We start from the raw sequence: 7,703 nt of genomic DNA, 5'->3' as shown, positions 1-7,703 counted from the left end.
ATGAAATCGTTTATATTTCGTATGAAGACTTTTGAAGTGCAATTGAAAAGGTTTGTGAGTCATTCGTTTAATTGTAATTAATTAATTATTTTTACACCATGCATTTAGCCGAAATAGATAAATTAATAAAAGTTTTTATACGGAATTGTTTGTATTCTGTTTGAAGAGTTATGAAGTGTGATTATAGGTTTGTGAGTCACCCAGATAATTTTAACTCTTAGCTTACTTACTTATTTTTACTTACTACTATTTATTATTTATTATTATTATTATATATAATTATACTACTATATACATACTAGCTTAACTTAAATATTTATAAACTCGGTAATTAGCCGAAATATAGATTTTTAGTTATTCATGTTAAAAGAAGAAGGCGCTAGTGTTCCCGAAGGTCCGTCTGCAATCAGAATTAATATGAACGTTTTAAAAATTATTTTATACTGAAATAAATAAATATACAGGCTAATAAGCCTGTAGCTATAAGCGATAGTTGCTAATTAAGTTTGTCACTCATATTTCCATCTTGCAGAAGATCTCCGTAACGAGATCAAAGATGTACACCAGCTGTGCAGGGTGAAGAGGTTATCTCAAACGCCCTTAATTGGGCCACAGCCCAATTAAGAGCGACTCAAATGTCATTACCGCTGAGAAGTACTTCTTGCCATTTGAGTCAGCATGTCAGAGCTAGTCACTACGGATTGTGATGACACAGCACTGGACTGCCTGCAGAAGTTAATCGCATATAGCCATCTCACTGGCAATGTGCCTGATTCAACGGAGCCTAACAAGCTGCTGATTGTGCGCATTGTCGAGACAATTTGCGGTTGCTTCACCGGTCCACAGACCGATGAGAGTGTGCAGCTGCAGATTATTAAAGCTCTGTTGACTGTAATGACAAGCCAGCATGTGGAGGTATACGAGGGTACTGTTAACAATTTTTACTGTTTACAACGTTTACTTGTCGTCGCGCAACCTGGTGAATCAAACAACAGCCTGTGCGACTCACGCAGATGATCAACGTAATCTTCGCGCGAATAGAGACTCAGGCGGAGGAAGAGAACGTGAGGCTTGATGAGGAGCGTCAGCAGGAGGGTTCTGTCATAGCAAACGGCAAAACTGAAGCCCTGAAGCTGAGCTAAGTCTTAGTTAGCTAAGTCTAACTAGCTCATCTTCATGAAACTTTACGTTGCATGTGCGTCTATTTAATGACGATGGATGTAGAAAGCTCTTTAAATCACTTCGAGAGGATTATCAAAAGCGATCTTCTTATATCGCATATTTAATCAGATGTCGTCAGGGATTGCTGTCGACATTAGCTCACTTAGATAGGTACTGTTTATATATAAATATCATCTTTGTGTGTAATGTATAAGTAAATGTAAGATGTTAACCGTTTAATAATAATATTTTTCAGATTATGCGTGCGAGTTAAGTGCGATCGGGATGCTATCAATAATCATCTTGTATCCGTTTGTGTGAGGGTATTTTTGGAAAAAAAGAAGGCTTTCCTCCTGCGTTTCTGCGAAGAGTTTAAAAAGCTTACGCTAGCTGACGAGAAACAGGATCTCGTGGATAATTTTCTAGGGAAAGTCCACGTGGAAATGGACCACGATCCGATTTGGCAATGTACATGAATATAATTATTTATCTCGCAATTGATCTTAGCGGAGTGCTCAGAGACGTCTGAACTTACTTCTTACTTTCAGCGGCAAGCGCCAACTAGTTAGATTTGGCGAGAGTCGTGGTGGAAAGAACCGTCATGGCACGGGTATACCACAATGCGCTCTATCTAAATGAAGATGGAGATGTATATAGGGACCAGCTTTTTCACATCAATAAGTTGGTAAAGGTTGTAACTCCAAATCACAGGGACCTACGCATTTCAAAAACGTTTATCATTACGAATGCCCCTGGTCATGGGCGCAGGCTGAATTGGCTGTGATATCGGCGTATAAGACTCCTAGGGATAAGTTGCAGTGTGTATTTCGTTGCGCGACTACCATGAATCTCTTCTCCATGGCGTCGGAAAGAGGCATACCTGCTGCCGACGATCTAACTCCCGTGCTGGTCTATGTCATAATCAAGGTATGCGATTGAAAAGAGAATTGTGATTTTAGCAAAAAGAGTGATTGTTAACGTGTGCTTAATTTCAGACTAATCCGCCGTCGTTGTATCGACTGTTCAATATGTAGACAGCTTTTACGGGAATCGATTGGAGGGAGAGGAACAATATTGGTGGACGCAGTTCTGCGCCGCGATCGAGTTAAGACAATGGATTAACAGTTTCTCAAGAGTATCACGATAAATAAGATTAGATTCGATGCTGGTGATAATGTAGAAATATATCATAATCACAATTTGACGATTTCATAAAAAAGAAGACCAATATCTTGTGTAAAGCTAGCTGAACAGTTTTATGCTTCCAATATTAATTAAAATTCTTAAATAGTCTAACTGTTAGTTCTTTCGCACGTTATTATGTAACATTAGCAAAGACTGAATCAGATTATACGTAAAGTGTGGCTTTATCTTTATTTGTAACTCTATTGTACAATTTCACATGACATCGAAAAAAAAGAAACGTTTAGATATTCTATAATTTATGTACAATACAGAACTTATAGAGAATTGATAACCATTTAGCAGGATAAACTGTGTTGGCGTACTCTTTCTACATGCGCATCTTCCTCAAGAGCCGAGACTCGAACCAGATCCGTGAAAAATATCGCCAATTTCGTAGAGCTTTTGTACAGTTTTACTCTAGGAATATCGCGAGAGAAAGAAAGACTTCGGAGATTTTTATCTGAATCGATCGACATAAAGAGAGAGCATAGTAAAGAAGCTATTAGCTTTCGAGAATTTGAACGCATAATAGTTTGTTATAATACTATGAGCGAATTAGTTTACGTCACTCTGTCAAGTTTTAATATTAAATTACTAATAATATATCGATATCGGTAGTTTAATAATAATACATTTAAAAGCGCTCAATTTAAAAGTAGGGCAATTCTAATAAACGACTGTAAAAAAAATTCAAGGTGAAACGCAATGGACAATCCGGTTGCTCTGACATGCTAACTTAAATGGCAAAAAGTACTTCTCAGCGGTAATGACATTTGAGTCTCTTTTAATGGGTTGTGGCAGGGCGTTTGAGATAACCTGCTCTTCACCCTGCACAGAGCTGGTACATCTTTACAAACTTAATTAGCAACTATCGCTTATAGCTACAGGCTTATTAGCCTGTATATTTATTTATTTCAGTATAAAATAATTTTTAAAACTTTATATTAATTCTGATTGCAGACGGACCTTCGGGAACACTAGCGCCTTCTTCTTTTAACATGAATAACGAATAATCTATATTTCGGCTAATTACCGAGTTTATAAATATTTAATTATAATTATCTGGGTGACTCACAAACCTTTTTAATCACACTTCATAACTCTTCATACAAAATACAAACGATTCCGTATAAAAACTTATTAATTTATCTATTTCGGCTATATAAATGCATGGTGTAAAAATAATTAATTAATTACAATTAAACGAATGACTCACAAACCTTTTCAATTGCACTTCAAAAGTCTTCATACGAAATACAAACGATTTCATATGGTAGATTCTTTCCCGGACATTCATTTCCGGTCAAATACATACGAATGTATCAAATAGTATGTACATTTAAACTGATCAGACAATAATAGTTAAACTAATTTACTAGTTATTTACTATTTAATACGCGTATCAAGAGATCGATGTAAAACTAGGCCTATGATTGATTCTTAAGGCTCAGTCACAATGAGAAAAATAAAAAGTAAGATAAAGGAATAAGGAATAAAGGAATGTCGCATCTCACTTCAGTACATACACGTACATTAAAGTGAGATGCAACATGCCTTATTCCTTATTCCTTTATCTTATTTCTTGGCTGGTATTCATAGTCGGTTCTTATATTTAAGATCGTCTTAAGTACAATCTTAAGATGTCATTAACCAATCACAAAGCCGTATTAGCATCTTAAGACATTACTTAAGCCGGTCTAAAATAAGAACCGACTATGGTCTAGTTTACACCGTTCACTTGATACGCGTATTAAATAGTAAATAACTAGTAAATAAGTCTGATTATTGGCTGATCAGTTCAAATATACTATATGATACGCGTATCAAGAGATCGGTATAAACTAGGCCTATGAATACCGGCAGTGATACCGGCCCTTATTTTTCTCATTGTGACTGAGCCCTTAAAGGTGGAAGCACATAAAATTGCAGGAGCCAGAGCAGAAAGCAGAAGCCATATGCGCATGCGCTATGGTATCCGTAGAGCTCTAACAGATACCATAGCGCATGCGCATATGGCTTCTGCATTCTGCTTATGGCTCCTGCAATTTTATGTGCTTCCACCTTAAGCCCCTTGCACAATGCTAGGCAATAGGCAATAGGAACAGGGAATAGAAATCAGAAATCATGTGTAAATGTAGAATAAACAGTGACACAGGCAATAGACACAGAGTTATTTCCGTCACGTTGAAAATTCTGTGCCTATTGCCTGTTGCCATCGACGTATAGTATGGACTGCGCACAGGTATAGAAAAATATGACCGGCGACTCACACCGGTGGAAGAAAAGAAATAGCGACTGGTAGAGGTCAAGCTGTCTTTTTCTATCCAGTGCGTACAGACAAAGAGGGAACGAGGTAGAGGTCAACTCTACCGGACACTTTTTGAAGGCTTTCATATATAGGGATCGCGTAGTCCATACTCGACCGCTGAGTGAACGTGTTGAGACTTTAGGTGCGTTTAGAATTAATCGTTCAGCAAAGAATCATAAAACAGTTGCAATACTGTTGCGTTCTGCTGAACGCAGCCAATGTAAAATATTCTTTATTGCTGTATTATAATGCCCGTTCTAGACTGGAGGATGAGCCGACTCTCGGCTCATCCGCCTTCTATAGTGTACGTGACATAAACTATACATAAACTATAGATTTTTACCCGTCTACACCACTCACTCGGATGAGCCGAGAGTCGGCTCATCCTCCAGTCTAGAACGGGCATAATGTATCACAATTCATGTATGTAAATAAAAGTTATTCTTGCTTATAACAATATATAACGTCTATAGCAATATTATTTAATAAGGGAATAGTCTTTTGTTTTGTATGTGAGGATCTAGAACTATCCGAAAGTTTTTAGCCTGTAACCGCAAATAGTCAGATGTTTTTACGTCGATTTAGAGTAAAATTTGGATTGTATTGTCACGGACTAACTACCTTAACAAAAGACAACTTTGCTTGTTTAGAGTTCCTGGAATACAAAGTCTGGCAATTTCTTAAGGGCCAATTTCACCAACCACGGTTAGCTTAACCGACGGTTAAAGTTAGCAGTATTGACCAATACTATTGACCAATACTATTGGTTAATACTGCTAACTTTAACCGTCAGTTAAGCTAACCGTGGTTGGTGAAATTGGCCCTAAGGCCTCCACACACGAATTGACATAGCAGTAACATAAGACGTACCATAAAAATTAACCAATCACAAGTATTTTCGAATTATAATGCTGCCATTTTCGAGGAGACACGATTCTAATTGGCCAATTCTTACGGTACGTCTTTACGTTACTGCTATGCCAATTCGTGTGAGAAAGGCCTAAAAGTCAATTCAGACAAACTTGTATAGGTGCATTATAAGCATATGCATAAAGAAATGGCCCAGTAAACAATTTGTCAGCAAATTGTAACCAAATTGACACCAAATACGCGTAAAACTGTCGACAAATCCGGTGCGATCTGTGTCTGCAATACGCTTGTGTTTTGCTAGCAAAGCTTGTGTACATGACTTGACACCAAATTGACGCCAAATATCGAGCAAAACAGGGCAGCAAAAGTTCAACGGCAAATTTGCGCCATATTGTGAACAAGGCTTGCCAACAAAAGCTCGACAGCAGTGCCAAATTGCGAGCAAACTTTGACGAAAGAACTTGACGCCAAATTGACACCAAATACCGAGCAAAGCTTGCCAGCAATCTAATAGCAAATTGTTGACAAATTGCTATCAAAGTTTGTTGACAAAACCCGACGCCAAATTGATATCAAATATCAAACAAGATTTGAGAACAATACTTAACAGCAAATTGGCACCAAATACAGAGCAAATCTTGATGACACAGGTTGACGCCAAATTGCAGCAAGCCTTGTTACGTAGCCATTAATAAATACTAAAATATATTTTTTTAGGGAAAATTAAAAGCATTAAATTATAAAAAAACATACTTATAATTTTTTATTGATTTACAATTTTATTGATTTATTGATAAATTATTTTATACATATGTTAAAAAAAATCGTATATTTATAAAACATTATAAGACATTTATAAAATCTAACGGTGGCAATAAAATAATTAATTATATATTAATTACAGTAAATGTTATACAATGTGAATTTATAAATTTATAAAATACCTTTATAGAAAATTTTTTTCCTCATCGTTCTTTTGATTCTCATTGTTCTTATCACTATTCTCGCAATTTTCAGAGTTATCATTGTTGTCATCTGAATGAGCCTCGTTTGCCGGTGTGTCTGTTAATGTTAAATATATCTCTATAATTATCGTTATTTTCGAAATCAAAGTGTTCAGAGTAGAGGAGACCGGGGCTAACTCGACACTATTTTTTTAAAGACAATTTTTAATATTAAATTAAAATTTTTAGGCAAATTCAATGGTATATATTTAAAGAGTATTTCTTCAGGTACAAAATTGATTCAGAAAGTTTTGCTGTACGTCGCTTTGTTTTGCCGCTAGGAAAGGAAAAGTGACGCGAAGACAAATTTTCGAATTGAAAAATGCCGGGGTAAACTCGACACCCCGCCGGGGCAAACTCAACACTTTGTCTGGTCGACACAATTTGATCTGGAACTTATTTTTTGCTGTCTGAAAATGAAAATACATTGTTTATTATGTACTTAAAAAGTACAAAAATTCGGAATAAAGTAGCTAGTCGACGAAACGGCGTGGTGTTGACTTTGCCCCGGACGTCGTTTTTCATTTTTGTCACTTTAAAAACATAAAAATTTTGAAAATATCCAAAAACGATTATCGGATTCATATAGAGCATCAAATTTCCCATGAAAATCACTTACATATAGGTTTACAAGAGTAAAGCTCGATGAAAGAGTAGAAATTTTCGAGAGATCAGAAAAATTACTTTTCACCATCAAAAACGCTTATGTCGCGCTAAAAATTACACCATAACTTAGAATGTCATCAAATCCCGTTGATAATACCAGCACATAAAGACGCATTTACAGTAGGAAAAACAAGTTTCTGCGATAGATTTAAATTAGTAAATAGTCTAATGTCAAGTTTGCCCCGATGTCGAGTTAGCCCCGGTCTCCCCTACTCAAAATGATCAGAATTATTAGAAAATGCAGAATGGTGAGGAAGTTCAGAATGATGAAAAAGTTAAGAATAATAAGAAAGTTCAGATTCTTTTTGATTATGAAGAAAATCTGGTATTACGGAACTTTGGCTTTTTTAACGGAAACATGTGCTTGCTGAATATGCGATTGATCGAATTCAATTAAAGAATCTGTTGAATTGAGTTTTTCTACAACTTCAGCATTCACTTTCTGCTTTTTAACTTTCTTGGAAAGCTTATGAAACGGTGTTTTTTGGCATGTTCTAAAATAAACTGCA

At 36.1% G+C, this 7,703-nt stretch overlaps 1 long non-coding RNA gene across 2 annotated transcripts; it reads left to right on the top strand.

Annotated features, from left to right (window-relative positions):
* Nucleotides 1–504: 504 nt before the first annotated feature.
* LOC112463129 lies at nt 505–3,321 on the top strand. 2 transcript variants are annotated; one of them, XR_003041745.1, is made up of 5 exons: nt 505–1,332; nt 1,418–1,629; nt 1,710–2,088; nt 2,157–3,187; nt 3,307–3,321. It is a non-coding gene; the product is annotated as an uncharacterized LOC112463129 (long non-coding RNA). The 2 variants fall into 2 exon arrangements; XR_003041746.1 differs by lacking the exon at nt 3,307–3,321 and having other exon boundaries at nt 1,418–2,088; nt 2,157–2,638.
* Nucleotides 3,322–7,703: the final 4,382 nt, after the last annotated feature.

The sequence above is a fragment of the Temnothorax curvispinosus genome, unplaced genomic scaffold (assembly GCF_003070985.1).
Source record: "Temnothorax curvispinosus isolate PA1 unplaced genomic scaffold, ASM307098v1 QBEX01001369.1, whole genome shotgun sequence".
Taxonomy (NCBI): Eukaryota; Metazoa; Arthropoda; class Insecta; order Hymenoptera; family Formicidae; genus Temnothorax; species Temnothorax curvispinosus.
This window is presented reverse-complemented; position numbering and strand designations above follow the sequence as displayed.